Consider the following 17,167-nt stretch of genomic DNA (forward strand, 5'->3'; position numbering starts at 1 on the left):
GCCGCCTCCATTTTCTTTCTGCAGTCGACACTTCCAGTACTGCTCTGCGATTGTGGTCCATAACTGGGATAATTACTGGCCTTTTCAGCCTGTCTCTCTGCATTCATGTCCGAACACACTGGGAATATCTGGTGACACAAGCAGGCTCGCTAATGGTGCGCACCACGCTAAATTAGCACGTTTGAAATGCCAGAGGGAAGAAAGAAAGAAAAGAAGCTCGGAAATGTATCTGTAAATTAGATGGAATGATTTGAGAAAGCTCTTTAATTGCGTGCTTCACGAGTCCCTTTTCAGTACGGATTCTGAATCTCCCCAGTGGGAACCCAATTCAAAAATAAAGACCATAAGGCATAGGAGCAGAATTAGGCTATTCAGCCCATCATGACTGATTTATTTTTGCTCTCAAACCAATTCTCCTGTTTTCTCCCCGTAATCTTTGATGCCCTTATCATCAAGAACTTATCGACCTCCACTTTAAATGTACCCAATGACTTGGCCTCCACAGCTGTCTGAGGCAATGAATTCCACAGATTCACCACTCCTCATCTCTGTTCTAAAGGGACATACTTGTATTCTGAAGCTGTGCCCTCTAGTCAGAGACTTCCCCCACTATGGGAAACACTCCATGTTTATCTATTCCAATCTAGATGAAGGGCCTTGACCAAACACATCCATTGTCCATTTCCCACCTCTCACTCACTGAATTCCTCCAGCTGCTCGTTTGTTGCCTCAGACTCAGGCATCTGCAGACTATTTTGTCTCCATTTATATACTGCTCTTCAATTTCATTCACATGGATGACATATTCTTCTGCTCTGGAAATTGGGCTTGGAGGGTAGAGGATATTGTACGTCACATGACCCAGTCACTTATTTCCAGTCACACGTACACTCATTGGCCACTATAGCAGGTACACCTGCGCGTTATTGCAAATATCCAATCATGTGACAGCAGTAACTCAATACATAAAAACATGCAGACATGGCCAAGAGATTCGGGTGTTGTTCAGACCAAACATCAGAACGAGGAAGGAATGTGATCTGAGAGACTTTGACCGTGGAATGATTGTTGGTGCTAATTAGGGTGGTTTGAGTATCTTAGAAGCCGATGATCCCCTGGTATTTTCACGCACAACGGTCACTAGAGTTTACAGAGAGTGATATGAAAAACCAAAAAAAAACAGTGAGCAGCAGTTCTGTGGGCAAGAACACCGTATTAATGGGAGCAGTCAGAGGAGAATAACCAAGATGACCAGAAGGTGACAGTACCTGAAATAACTACGTATTACAACAGAGGTATACAGAAGATCATGAACACAGGCTCAGTGGCCACTTTAATAGGTGTATGAGGTAGAACTCAGGTAACTGTGGGAACTGTAAAATTCCATGTTAGATTAGTTTAATTTGTCCCATCTACATTGAAACATCAAAAATACAGTGAAATGTGTCATTTTGTGTCAATGACCATCACAGTCTGAGGAAGTAGTGGGGCAGCCTGCATGAGTTGTCATGCTTCTGACCTCAATATAGCATGCCCACAACTTACTTACCGTAATCCGTACATTTTCTGGAATGTGGGAGGAAACTGGAACACATGGAGGAAACCCATGCAGTCATGGGGAGAATGTACAAATCCCTTACAGACAGTGATGAGAATTAAACCCCAACCTCCCGACGCTGGCACTGTAAACTATTATGCTAACCACTTGCTACCATACTGCCCTTGCTTAATGGAGAGAATTTGGCCACCTTCCAGGCACGTATGTGGAGACCTTGCTTTCCCCTGAGCGATGTGCTCTGTGTGCTTTTGCTCTTCCTTGGCACAGGTACTTTAATGGTACAGGAAGGAAGATTATACAAGTATAGGTGTTCTGTTATCAGTAAAAGCTGATTCTACACACAGAGACAAGGTCATTGTCAGAACTGATAAATAGCCAAATTCATTTCTGCTCACCCCTCTGCCTTTATCCTTCACTCCAGGATCATTTGTCCCTTTGATCCCTGCTGAGTGACCATGCCTCAATATTATTATCAAAGCTCACACATCAGCCTAACTCCCAATGACCATCCGCACACATAACATGACCTCTACTGCTTCGACAAGCTATCAAGCAACAGGCTCAAATAGAACAGTCAATTGCTGCAGAGTAAAGGGTAAAATTGCAGTACTGCACTTCTGCTGATGAATTCTTCACCCCATAATCTCTTGCAAGCCTGAAGAAAGGAGTCAATGTTCCTGAAAGAACTTCCGATTGGCAACTCGTGTAGTTAGGAGTCTGTAGTTCTCCCCGTGACCGCATGGGTTTCCTGAGGGTGCTCTGGTTTCCTCGCACATTCCAAAGACGTATCAGTTAGTGTTAGGAAGTTGTAGGCCTGCTAGCTTGGTGCCGGGAGCATGGCAGCACCTGCAGGCTGCCCCCTGCAGAATGACCGACTGCGTTGGTCGCTGACACAAAAGGACACATTTACTGTACATGTGACAAATGAAGCTAATCTTTTTCACTCTGAATGCTCAAACAAAATGGAAATGAACACAATGATTGCTGCTTAAGGGTACACCGGGTAATATTTGCAGGAGCCTGTCAATGCCCTCTCCAGTCTTCAGGCATGGTGGATCAGTAAATACTCAAACAGTTCCCTGGGATCAGTTCATACTCTCAAGGGCAATTGGAATAGATGAATACTCTGAGGGTACTCTGGACACAGAGGACAATACAACCAACAGTCAATCAATACTGACAAAAGTACAGTAGCTGGGGGCCATCAATATGCTGTTGAATGTTTCATTCACTAGGAAAGTTTAAAGGAGGTGTACAGGGCCAGTTCTCTTTTATATACAAAGAGTTGTGGGTGCCTTGAACATGCTGCCAAGGTCAGTAGTGGTGGAGAAAGATCCGATAGAGTTATTTAGGAGGGTCTCAGATAGGGATGTAGACTATATGCATGCAGAGTGGATTAGCTCATTAGATGCCTTGTGGAATCAGAATCAGGTTTATTATCACTAACATTCCGTGAAGTTTGTTGTTTTACGGCAGCAGTACAGGCATCACATAAAATAAACTATAAATTACAATACAAGATATAAAGTGCCTATAGAAAGTATTAACCTCCACCCTGGAAGTTTTCATGTTTTATTGTCTTACAACATTGAATCACAGTTGATTTAATTTGGCTTTTTTGACACTGATCAACAGAAAAAGACTCTTTCATGTCAAAGTGAAAACAGATCTCTACACATGGATATAAATTAATTACAAATATAAAACACAAAATAATTGATTGCATAAGTATTTACCCCTTAAAAATGACATACCCAATTCATCATTGGGGCAGCCAAATAGTTTTATTAATCACACTATTAGTTAAATGGAGATTATCTATGCAGTCAAGGTGTTTCAATTGATTGTAGTAAAAATACACCTATATCTGGAAGGTCCAGCTACTGGTGAGCCAGTACCCTGTCAAAACTACACGCTGAAGACAAAAGAACACTCTAAGCACCTCCGCAAAAAAGTTATCAAAAAGCACAAGTCAGGAGATTGATACAAGGAAATTTCCAAGTCACTGAAAATCCCTTGGAGTACAGTTAAGCCAATGAAGTGGAAAGAATATGGCTCAGCTGTAAATCTGCCTAGAGCAGAGCATCCTCAAAAACTGAGTGACTGTGCAAGGAGACCAGTGAGGGAGGCCACCAAGAGACCTATGACAACTCTGGAGGAGTTACAAGTTGGGAGAAATTGCACATACAACTCTGTTGCCCGGGTGCTTCAACAGTGGCAGCTTTATGGGAGAGCGGCAAAGAAAAGCCACTGTTGAAAAAAAACTCACATGAAAGCTCAGCTCGAGTTTGCCAAAGGGCATGCGGAAGTCTCTGAAGTCAACTAGAAGAAAGTTCAATGGTCCGATAAAACCAAAATCAAGATGTATGGCTATCGGACAAAACGCTATGTTTGGCATAAGCCAAACACCGCACATAATCAAAAACACACCATGCCTACCATGAAACATGGTGGTGGCTGCATCATGCTGTGGGGATGCTTCACTGCAGCAGGCCCTGGAAGGCTTGTGATGGTAGAGGGTAAAATGAATGCAGCAAAATACAGGGAAATCCTGGAGGAAAACCTGACGCAGTCTGCAAGAGAACTGCGACTTGGGAGAAGATTTGTTTTCCAGCATAAAGCTAAAGCCACTGAGAAATGGCTTAAAACTACAAAGTTAATGTCCTGGAATGGCCAAGTCAGAGTCCAGACCTCAATTCAATTGAGAATTTGCAGGAGGACTTGAAAAGGGCTGTTCACTCATGATCCCCATGCAATCTGACAGAGCTTGAGCAGTTTTGTAAAGTAGAATGGGGGAAAAATTGCAGTGTTCAGATATGCAAAGCTGATGGAGACCTATCCACACAGACTCAAGGCTGTAACTGCTGCCAAAGGTACATCTACTAAATTCTGATTTGAAGGGAGTGAGTAAATATGCAATCAATTATTTTGTATTTAATAATTGTAATAAATTTAGACCAATCTGTAGAAATTTGTTTTCACTTTGACATGGAAGAGTCTTTTCTGATAACTAGTGTCAAAAAAACCAAATTAAATCCACTGTGATTCAATATTGTAAAACAATAAAACATGATAACTTCCAAAGGGGGTGAATACTTTTTATAGGCACCATTATTGTATGTGTGTGTGTGTGTCTCTCTCTCTATATATACACACACACACAGAATATATATGTATGAAATAAATAAGTAGTGCAAAAATAGTGTGGTAGTGTTCATGGGTTCATTGTCTTTTCAGAAATCTGATGGTGGAGAGGAAGAAGCTGCTCCTAAATTATTGAGTGTCTGTTTTCATGTTCCTGTACATCTTCTCCAATGGCAGTATGAGAAGAGAGCAGGTCCTGGGTGGTGGGGGTCTTTATGGAGACTGCCTTTTGGAAGCATCACCTTTTGAAGATAACCTTGATGGTGGGGAGGCTAGTGTCCATGATGGAGCTGAGTTTTGTATAAAAAATTATTTGGTTCACTAATGTCATTCTGGGAAGGAAATCTATGTGATTCCATTTCCACAGGAATACGATTTTATCTTAAATGTCTACTGCAATGACCAAGCAAGTTATGATTTAACTGTGACATTATTAAAGCTGCTGTACATGTGATATATAAATCTGAATCTGAATTCTAAAAAAAATAGAATACAAAAGTTTGCATCCTTCTGAATAACTTTGCTACATAAGAATTATGGGCCGTGTGGTAGTGTGATGGTTGGTGTAACATTATTACACCACCAGTGACCCAGCTTCAATTCCGTCACTGAGGAGTTTTTTTTAATGTTCTCTCCGTGACCATGTGGGTTTCCTCTGGGTGCTTTGGTTTCTTCCCACATTCCAATCACCCACAGGTGAGTCAGTTATTTGGTCACATGGCTGTAACTGGGTGGCATGTGCCTGTTGGGCTGGAAGCCACCCAATTACATGCTGTATCTCTATATTAAAATAAAACAATTTGTTACAATAGTTCATACACACCTATAAATAAGCATCCAATGGAATGGAAAATATGTTGCCAGCTATCTGGAACATTGCTCAATGCACAATTAAAGAATCAATTTATAAGCACACAAACTGTTGCTGCGTAGCCATTTTATACAAAGCAAGATTCCATAAACTATAGCATGAGAGATCAATTCATTTGTTTTGGGTGTGGAAGCCTTATAGGTGAGCTGCTAGGCAAACCCCAAGATGAAATAAGCCCCTCGCTTTATCATAATGGTACTCCATTAGAAAATACAGGAAACCTACTGATAATCCTGTGCTCATACACGTTTACAATGAGGCTGATGGGTGGGTCTTTTTCAAAACGGGTTTGGACGCTGACTTTGAAAAGTACAAGAACTCAAGGCAAATATCTGTACAGGTCAACTCCAGGAAATCACTCAGGTTGCTAAACAAAAGCAGAGTGCACTGGCTTGAGACAAGTCTCGAAGCATGGCTTGTCTTGCTGTGTTGTGCATACATGAGTGTGCAGCTAACAAGACTGTGGGCTGGGAGAGACCATTCTGAATTTGCTTCTGTAACTGTTCAGAGAACGAATTGTTTCAAAGCTTTAGAGGGGAAGAAAGGGAACCTTCATGTGAAAGAACAGAGGGGACAGCAGGCACTGCCATCCAAGATTCCTTCCTTGGCAACCAGGCATATTATTTAGATGCAAAACACATTCACACACAGACCCACTGCTAAAGTAATGGATCCGGCTGAAGACCCACATCTAAAACACCGGAGGTACTCAGCAAGTTAGACAGCATCTACAGAAAGGAACAAACTGTCCTGATGAAGGGTCTTGGCCTGAAACAGTGACACTTTATTCTTTTCCATATATGCTGCCTGACCTGCTGAGTTCCTCCAGTATTTCGTGTGTGTTACTCTATTCCCAGCATCTGTAGAATCTCTCATGTTTATGAAGGCCCACACTTCAAGGTTCAGCAACAGCTTCTTCCCCAGTACAACAAGGTTCTTGAACCCCCCTGAAAAACTTTTACCACTACCTCAGACTATATTTCTTTTTCTCCGGCTCTGCATTAGTGCTGTTATGTTTATTTTGGAAGTGCAAGTCGTGTATAATTTATATTAACATAAGCTCATGTTTGTCTTGTTTGTAATGTATCGTGTAGCTGTTGCAAAAAGCTAATTTTTATGGCATTTACTTTCCAATAACGTAAATGCCAATAATCTTGAAGCACCTCATTTCCAAACATAGCTTCCATTCTTTCTGTAGGAAGATACTGGGCAGGAAGATAATGTGACAGATTTTCATTTCTATACAGCCTTTTCCATCTACTTTAGAACATACCACTGCTGTAATAAAACTCCGCAATGGAGAGTGCAGAGGAGATTTACAAGGATGTTGCCTGGATGGAGAGCATGCCTTATGAGAATAGGTTGAGTGAACTTGGCCTTTTCTCCTTGGAGCAACAGAGCATGAGATGTGACCTGATAGAGGTGTATAAGATGATGAGAGGCACTGATCATGTGGGATAGCCAGAGGCTTTTTCCCAGGGCTGAAATGGCTAACGTGAGGGGACACAGTTTTAAGGTGCTCGGAAGTAGGTATAAAGGGGATGTTAGAGGTAAGTTTTTCACATAGAGTGGTGGGTGCATGGGTGCCCAGTGAAGGTGGTAAAGGCGGATACAGTAGGGTCTTTTAAGAGATCCTTAGATAGGTACATGGAGCTTAGAAAAATAGAGGGCTATGTGGTAGGGAAATTCTAGGCAGCTGCTAGAAGTAGGTTACATGGTCGGCACAACATTGTGGACTGAAGGGTCTGTAACGTGCTGTAAATTTCTATATTTCTATCAACAGGCCCAAGCCCGGCTGTGAAAAGAGGAAGGCTGGGCATGGGGGTAGCAACCCCATCCTGTTTTGAAAAAAACAATGCTACAGAAAAACCAATGAAAGCTCCAGAGACTTCATTCCTGGGAGAGGAAGGAACTTTGATGACGGTTCTATACCTGGGGACAACTTGAGAGACTGGCCCAGGACAAAGGACTCTGGTGAGCTGCCGCCAGTGGCCTATGCCCCAGGAGGGGGGATGGGTTTGACAAGAAGATCACTGTCATAGAGTAAATAGAGCAGCCAATAGCTTCAGAGCAGCATCCCAAAAGCATCAACACAACAGACAAGCATTCTGCCTTTGTGTTGCCAAGTAAGGGATGAATATTGGCCAAGATGATAAGATACAGAAACAGAATTAGGCCATTCATCTCATCAAATCTTCTCTGACATGTAATCGTGGCTGATTCTTTTAACCCTGTTCTCCCTGTAACCCTTACATCACTTACCAGTGAAGAACCTATCAATCTCTGCCTTAAATGTTCATGATGACTTGGTTTCCATGGCCTTCTGTGGCAATAAATTTCACAGATTCACCACCCCCTGGATGGAGAAATTCCTTCTCAGACATCAGCACCAAGACATCAGCAAATGCTCCTGTACAGCTGTACAGTATCTGAGGAAAAACTAGCACTATTTCTGGTACCAATTAGTTCCAAATGGGAGGGATTAAACCCAGAATATAGTCACCCTACCACCATCTAAACCAAGCAACACACATCAAAGTTGCTGGTGAACGCAGCAGGCCAGGCCACATCAGCCATTACTGTCTGGTTTGGTGCAGCATCCTCTCAGAATATGAAAACTACAGCGAACTGTCAGGTCAGAAAAAAGATCATCAGCTGTCGTCTACTATCACTACAGGACTTGTACGTATCCTGGACTAAGAAGCAAGCAGGAAAAATCGTTGTAGGCATTCCCAACCCTGCAAACTGCCTATTTCAAAAGCTCTCTTGGTGCAAAGCGCTATAGGCTATTGAAACAAAAAAGAAACTTCAGCTATCTTAAAAGCTTCTTCCCCAGGCAGACAATCTGATCAACTATTCCAATTAGCAATCCTCCCAACCTCCTCTGTCCATTTCCTCAGTCACTGCACTGTAAACACTTTAAACCACTTTTTACAATGCTGTTTATATAGGAAATACATGCTGGTATTTATGCATTTAGACCACAAGATGTAGGAGTATAATTAGGCCATTCGCTCCAATGAATCTGTTCCACTGTTCCATCATGGCCAATTTATTATGCCTCCGAACTCCATTCTCCTGCCTTCTCCCTTTATCGTTGACAGCCTCACTAATTTGCTTTGAGTAAACTTAACGACAGCCTCTAAAGCCGAAAGTGACAATTAATTCCATAGATTCACCACCCTCTGGCTAATCAAGTGCCTCCTCATCTCTGTTCTACCCTGAGGCTCTGCCCTCTGGTCCAAAATTCCCACACTATAGAAATGATCCTCTCTATGTCCACTCTTCTTAGGTCTTTCAATATTTGATAGGTGTCAATGGGATTCCCACCCTCATTCTTCTAAACTCCATTCCATATCAGTACTTCAAACTCTAACTTCATTCTTCATTAAATTCTTTATTCTTTACAATTGTTGAATGTTGTTCTTTGTTGTATATCATGCCAACACACGACAGCAAATTCCTAATACAGATAAGTGAACTGGTGAATAAAGTTGGCCCTCAAATTGATCCTATCCCTCTCCAAATTCCAGCCTTGCCCGTGCCTGGATTTAAACATTTACGTCCTGTTCACTGACTCCCAGAGAGAAAAACTGCGCTTAGGTGCATTGGTGCATATATTTGCAATTAAATTATAAGGACAGTATCATCATTTAAAATAAAGCAATAGGAAAATGATTGTTTCCTGAATCACTGTTTAATGGGCTGGCAGTCGACTCACTGAGGAAATAATTCAATCAATGGCAATTGATGTGGCAGCAAGGTGCTGAATGAGAATGTTTTCCTGCATTTCACTGAGTTATTCTAATGTTCGGTCATCAGCCTTTTGAGAGCTTGTTGGGTCACAGGCTGCTTTTGGCTCATCTGATATTCCATGGCCTCAAAGGCTTTATAAAGCCATTTTTAAAATTAATCACTCTGTCTAGAAGTTTATTTCGAAGAGGGATTACAGTATATTTTCCACTTATCTATGGTGCATATATGTTTTTTTTCATAACTGAAGCACAAAGGTCAATGACTAACATAGCAGGGAGAGAATGGAGCAATCTTCTTACATGCTCATGGTACCCCTGGTATGGGGATGACTTGGCTTCTACTACTACAGCCAACTTAAGCCAGGTGCAATATCCATTACCCAAAAAGCCACCACCCCTGAAAGCTGTGCTGATGGAGTCCGAGAATCCCATTCATACAGAGCAAGATCCCAACAGCAACTTTTCCCCCTTCCTTTCTAGTCCTGATGAAGGGTTTTGGGCTGAAATGTCAACTACTTATTCCCCTCCATAGATGCAGCCTGACTTAATGAGTTCCTGCAGCATACTGTGTGTGACGCACCATGATAATGAATGATAAGATGATCCAGTTCTTTGTAATGTCAAGTGAGACATGAACATCCAAATAAATTTATTATCAAAGTATGTATATATTTTACTTTATACTACCTTCAGATTTTTTTCACATTTATTTACAGAAAAAATACAGAAATGCAAAAGAAATCTTCGTGATTTTTATAAATGACCTGGATCAGGAAGTGGAGAGATGGGTTAGTAAATTTGCTGATGACGCAAAGGTTAGGGGTGTTGTGGATAGTGTGGAGGGCTGTCAGAGGTTATAGCAGAACATTGATAGGATGCAAAACTGGGCTGAGAAGTGTTAGCTGGAGTTCAACCCAGATAAGTTTGAGGTGGTTCATTTTGGTAAGTCAAATACGATGGCAGAATATAGCATTAATGGTAAGATTCTTGGCAATGTGGAGGATCAGAGGGATCTTGGGGTCCGAGTCCATAGGACACTCAAAGCTGCTACACAGGTGACTCTGTGGTTAAGAAGGCATAGTGTGCATAGGCCTTCATCAACCATGGGATTGAGTTTAAGAGCCAAGAGGTAATGTTGCAGCTATATAGGACCCTGGTCAGACTCCACTTGGAGTACTGTGCTCAGTTCTGGTCGCCTCACTATAGGAAGGACAGAGAAACCATAGAAAGGGTACAGAGGGGATTTACAAGGATGTTGCTTGGATTGAGGAGCATGCCTTATGAGAATAGGTTGAGTGAACTCGGCCTTTTATCCTTGGAGTGATGGAGGATGAGAGGTGAACTGATAGAGGTGTACAAGATAATGACAGGCATTTATCGTGTGGATAGTCAAGGGCTTTTTCCCAGGGTTGAAATGGTTAGCATGAGAGAGCATAGTTTTAAGGTGCTTGGAAGTAGGTACAGAGGAGATGTCAGGGTTAAGTTTTTTTTATGCAGAGAGTGGTGAGTGCGTGGAATGGGCTGCTGGCAGCGGTGGTGGAGGCGGAAATGATAGGGTCTTTTATGAGGCTCCTGGATAGGTACATGGAGCTTAGAAAAATAAGAGGGCTATGGGTAAGACTAGGTAGTTCTAAGGTAAGCACATGTTCGGCACAGCTTTGTGGGCCGAAAGGCCTGTATTGTGCTGTAGGTTTCCTGTGTTCTATGTTTCTATGAATCTTTGAAAAAACATGCATAAACAAAGATTGACAAACTGTGCAAATAAAATAAATACTACTGAGAACATGAGTTGTAAAAGAGAGCTTGAAAGCACTATAGAATCAGTTTGAAATTGTGGACAGAGAAGTTATCCAAACTGGTTCAGGAGCCTGGTGGTTTTAGGGTAATAACTGTTCGTGAACCCTGGGCTAAGGGTCTCATCCCTCCTGCCCAATGGTAGAAGCGATAAGAGACCATGGCCTGGATGTGGGTGTGTTTGATGGTAGATGTTGCTTTTTGGTGCAGCACTCCCCTTAGATGTATTCAATGGTGCAGAGGGGTTTGCCTGTGACGGACTAGGCTGTATCCAGCATTTTCTGTTCCTGGGCACTGGTGTATCCATTCCAGGCTGTAATGCAACCTGTTAGGATACTCTCCAGAGGGCTAAAATAACCACAAGATTGTTTTTACAGTATCCCAGATACACCTAAAGCAATTTCTGGCACTCATTCCTTCTTGAACGTAAACCCCAAACAGTTGGAAATATTTAAACCAGCTTAAATTTCAAAGAAAACGTAGTTCACTTGCCTTCCTCCTGGCAGCCAATGTCAACCATTACTTTACTGCAACAGCTGTTTCTTGGGGTTTAACACCTCCCCTTTGGAGTCAATTGGAGCCAGTAAGAACAGTGGCCCAAATAAAATAAACATAGCCCGCCAGAAGGCAAGTAGAGCTATATTTTATTATTTGAGTTTTCAAAGATTCAAAGTCCATTTATCATCAAACTATGTATGCAATATATAACCGTGAGACTCAAAGTCTCTAGCTATCTATCTCTGAACAGTCAGAGACCCCTTTCCCCCCAGAGAGGAAATGGCTAGTATGAGAAGACATAATGTTCAGGTAATTGGAGGAAAGTACAGGGATATCAGAGTTGATTATTTTTATCCAGAGTGGTGGGTGCATGGAATATGCTGTCAGGGGTGGTGGTAGGGAGTCAAAGGTTACAGGGAGAAGGCACAGAAAGCTTTCCTTCATTTAGGCATACATAACTCCTTCCCCTTCGGGAATCTCTTGACGTACTATACTTTGTTCGGCAACTTGCAATTGTTGAGCTCACTGACTTCAATGAAGGGAAGAAAGGCAAATGTTCACCAGTCTACACTGGGGGGGGGGTGGGGGGAGATTGGCAGCTGCTTTAAATTCCTGGCTGTTAACATGGATGACTTGCCTTGTCTGCAGTACCTGGATGTAAACACAAAGATGGTGCGCCATCATCTTTACTTTGGAAGCTAAGGAGATTTGGTCAGTCACTGAACACTTTAACAAACTTCCAAAGATGTACTGTTGAAAATATCCTGACTGGCTGCTTCATGGTTTGGCACTGAAATTCGAATATGTAGGAACAGAAGTAGTTGTAGAGAGAATTGAACTCTGCCCAATACATCGCAGGCACATCTCTCCCCAGCACTAGTATCTGCCTCAAGAAGGCAACATCCACCATTAAATACCCCCACCGTCCGGGCCATGCCATCTTCTCTCAGCCACCATTGGTCAGGAGATCCAGAAGCCTAAAGTCCCACACCACCAGGTTCAAGAACGGCTACATCCCTTCAACCATTCAGTTCTCGAACCACCAGGCACAACCCTAATCACCGGTTTAGCAATAGTAAACTTTGATCACTTTGCACTAAAATGGATTTTGTTCATGTTTGTTCTAATTCTGTTCTTTCTTGTAAATTTGTTATTTTAAGTTATGTTTTTCTTGCGAATGCTCATGTGTATCTGTGATGTTGCTGCAAGTAAATTTTGCATTGCACCTGTGCACACATGTATTTATGCAGATGACAATAAACTCAACTTTGACTTTGCCAGAGAATTAGTTACAATATAATCATGGGCATGAGGCAACACCTTCCATCAAATGTTTTAAAAATCTGCTCCTGGATCCACTTAAGCCTGCTGACATCATGGTGCACAACATTATTTTACAGATTAACTAACAGAGTCTGATCTCTGTCAAGTTGTGTGAATAGTATTTTGTCAGTATTGACACATTGAATCAATACTACTACTAAATGCCAGCTAGAAGATGAGTGGAAAGGGCAACGTCATTCAACATGTGACTGACAAACTGCCCTTATCTTTACACCAGCATGCTTCATTGACTGAAAATGCAGGCATTTATCTTGTTGACTACCATTTAAAGCCTCTGTGGCTCAAAGTAGTTTTTCTACAACAAGCCGAAAAGGTACCTGATAAGGTACTTGATAATAAATCTCTCCTTCATGTGTAAAGAAATTGTACTCTGTCTCCCTTTGCTTGCTTTTCCATCTCTGAGGTGCAGATCTCTGGTGGTGTTAGACTCTACTGTGTTGGCTGCTTCCAGGGTCTCTTCAAACTAGCCTCCTACTGTCCAACCCAACACGTGGAGGGAATAATTTAATTCAGTGAAGCTGAGTGTGGTATAATCTAAGGGAAGCTGATGAGAATGGGGCAGGGGGTGGGGGAGGATTAACATAGGAATAGAGTAAATGGATGATAATGGTCTGTTTCTCAGCTGTATCTCTATGTCTGATAAACAAAGTAAAACCTCACTCAAAAGACAGTAGATACTTGAATCTGGAGCAACACACAAGACATTGGAGGAACTCAGTGAGTGAGGCACCATCTGTGGAGGGAAATGGACAGCTGATGTTTTGGGCCAAGGTCCCTCATCTGAGCTCTGGACAGCTGACTGTCCATTTCCCTCCACAGATGCTTTCTGACTCACTATGTTCTCGGTTTTTGTATAACGCAAGTATCGGCTGACTCTACTGCTTCTGCTCTGATCTCTCCCCTCCACCCCCACCCAATTCCAGATGCTGTACCAGATGTGTGAGCTGAAGGGCCTGTTTTCACACTGTATGATTCTGATATCAAAAAAAAAGTGGGTCACTTAGAGAAAAAAAAAGTATTCAATACTGCCCCGTTTGTCCTTGCTGTGCAAAATTACAAATGGGTTTCGATATTTCAGTGAAAGAGGTCAATGATTCAATTAATTCTCCATCACTTGTTTTCAGAACTCCAGAGCAGTTACAACAGAGTAGAAATTCGGTCACTCTGCTGGCTGTTCCATAGCCCATACTATTCCAGCTGTTGTATGCACTGGCCAAAGAATGTTGCAATGATCAGCTATCCTCTGTCCAAATGATCAGCCGCTAAGAGGAGTCAATCCTCAATAACATGCGGTAAGAGCCTTAGAGGATTTTCAATTTATCTGACCGATTCTGTTTTCATCAGTTATCAAAGGTCAAAAATGACTCTGAATCAAGAGGATACCAGCAAATGCGGATTAGTGACTTTGTGTGATGGTTAAAATCAATAAGAGAATGGATGATCCATTTTTGCTTCTCACATGCAATCATATAAAGGGACCTGCTGTTCTTTTTTGTGGGTAGCCTGCTTGGTTGATGGCAAAGTCCATCAGGTGTGGTGCTTTATTTTACTTATAGAGATACAACACAATACAGGCCCTCACCACCCAACGAGCTGTGTTGCCCAGCAACTCACCAGTTTAACCCTAGCCTAATCACTGGACGATATACAAAAACAATTAATCTGCTATCCAGTATGTCTTTGGACTGTAGGAGAACACCAGAATACCTGGAGGAAACCCACACAGTTATGGGGAGAAAGTATAAACTCATTACAGAGGGCGTCGGAATTGAACTAACTGCTAAGCTACCATGACACCTATAGGTTTGGAATCTAAACATACATTTGATAGATTTCAGCTGCATTTTATCATCACAATCCTCATTCCTCTGCATGTTCCATAGGGAGTTTGGGACATTTTACTTTACTTATCCACGGCTGAGTTGCAGTTGCCTCAAGATCCACCTCATTCCCAAAATATAACAGTTCCATTTGACTCTCTACTATGCTTGGACATTTGGGAAGCTGCCCCACATTCCCAGTATCCCCGTACTTATTTATGGCTACATCTAAAGTGGAGGGTTACAGGCACTTGATTAGTAAGGAGGTCAAAGGTTCGGGGAGAAGGCAGGAGATTGGGGTTGGGTGGGAAAATAAATCAGCCATGATTGAATGGCAGAGCAGACTCGATGGCCTGAATGGCGTAATTCTGCTGCTATGTTTATGCAATTTGCTCCAATACATCTTCCCTAGTTCTTCCTCAGAAATTTGCCAAGCTACTAAGAGGTTCTGATAGAAGGTAAGCAACCAGAAACATTAACCCTGTTTCTCTCCCCACAGGTGCCGCCTAGCTTGCTGAGAGCCTCCATTTTCTGTCCCATTTCAGTTCGCTAGCCTACGTGATATAAATATTATTCTTACTGAAATATTCCTATAATCCAGAACTTTTGGGACTTTGGTGCTGGACCAGCTGAATTTTTGTTTGTTATTTTTTGGACGTTTGGATTTTGAACTTTAGGATGTTACTCCTATTAACACTCAAGCTTCCTTTTTATTTCACTTTATTTTTACATGTTACACCTTTTAGTATAATTTCCAACCAGTCCTGGCTCTAGTTGCAGCTCCACCTACTTTCATGAGCACTCTGTTCTGGAATTCATTCGAAGCTCCAGCTGACTATCCCACTCGTTCTCCAGAGCCCTGGCTCACGATCTGGACTACTGAGTGAACCAGGTGCTGAACCACTGAGATTCTGGAACATTTCAAGATTCAAGATTGCTTAACGTCATATCTAGTTCACAAGTGCAAAGGAGAACGAAATAATTGTTACCCCAGATCCAATGCAGCATTAAAAAAAAGAACACAATAAAAAACATAATAAATATAAATAAGATAGTTTATATACATTGATTTTATGGGCATAAAGTGACGCTAAGCACCAGAGTTTCTATACATGAAGTGACTCTGGCAGGAACTGATTAAGTGGTGGTGGTGGTGGTGGTGGGGTGGTTTAGTGGATGGAGATGTTGTTCAGCCTTATTGCTTGGGAAATGGATACAAAGTACCTTCTTCCCTAATGGGAGTGGGACCAACAGTCCATGAGCAGGAGATCCTTCAGGATGTTACTGGCCCTCCTCTGTATACATGTCCTTGGTGGTGGGTAGGCTGGTGCCAGTGATGCATTGACTACCTGTTGCAGAGCCTTCCTGTTTGCTGCAGTGCAGTTTCCAAACCAGCCAGTGATGCGGCATGTGAGGATGCGCTCTACTGCGCATCTGAAGATGGTCACGAACATCAATGTGCATATTCCTGCTCTCTTCAGACTGCTCAGCAATTTGAGGCATTGGTGAGTCAGTGTATGACTAGCATTTACTCCATTTCTCTCTGAATTTTGTACTTAATCTCTTGAAAAAAATCACCCTCCATGGATTTCATTAGTGCCAATAATTTGTTCCTATGCAGAATGATAAATGTCCTCATTTCCTGGTTGTGATCTTGCATGTTATTGTTTACTTGCACTGTACCTTTTGTGTAGCTGTTACACTTTAATCTGCTTTGTTTTAGCTTATTTGACCTCAATGCATGGTGTAATGATCTGATCAATATGAACAGTATGCAAGAGAAATTTATCACTCAATCTCAGGACATGTGACAATAATAAATCAATTTCAATTCCAAATTTAAAATGTCTCAGGATAGAAATTTTGCCAGCTGTTTCAAAGGCAATGACAGCTGCTGACATACAAGTAATCTATTAAAATCATGTGAATTTTAGAAGAAGTGTACAACACGGCATGTTTAGAACTACAACCATTTCTGCCTTCCTTTAAATAAATCAATCAAATTTTATTAACCATTGTTTTGTAATTGTTTTGCTCTCTACATACAATCAGTGACCACTTTATTAGGTACATCTGTACACCTGCTCATTAATGTAAATATCAGCCAATCATATGGCAGCACCTCAAGTATAAAAGCACGTAGACATGGTCAAAAGGATCGGTAGTTGTCCAGATCAAACATCAGGAAGTGGAAGAAATGTGATCTAAGTGACTTTGACCATTGATGTCAAACAGGGTGGTTTCAGTATCTTAGAAACTGCTGATCTCCTGTGATTTTCACAGACAGTCTCTGCAGTTTACAGAGGAGAAAAAACAACCAGTGAGCTGCAATTCTGTGGGCAAAAACATCTTGTTAAAGCGAGAGGTCAGAGGAGAATAGCCA

The 17,167-nt window shown here is 41.9% G+C and overlaps 1 protein-coding gene across 25 annotated transcripts in view; it reads right to left on the reverse strand.

The window, feature by feature from the left end:
• The window catches only part of celf2 (cugbp, Elav-like family member 2), a 1,121,102-nt gene that overhangs the window by 286,627 nt on the left and 817,308 nt on the right, over positions 1–17,167 (reverse strand). Inside the window, exon 1 of one of the 25 annotated variants that reach the window (XM_063072711.1) lies at positions 15,575–15,591. The exons of the other annotated variants lie outside the window; for them this stretch is intronic. The gene's annotated coding sequence lies outside the window, so the exon portion shown is untranslated. Of the gene's footprint in view, positions 1–15,574; positions 15,592–17,167 lie in introns of those variants that run through there. 25 annotated transcript variants of the gene reach the window in all.

This window comes from Mobula hypostoma, chromosome 20 (assembly GCF_963921235.1).
Source record: "Mobula hypostoma chromosome 20, sMobHyp1.1, whole genome shotgun sequence".
NCBI lineage: Eukaryota > Metazoa > Chordata > Chondrichthyes > Myliobatiformes > Myliobatidae > Mobula > Mobula hypostoma.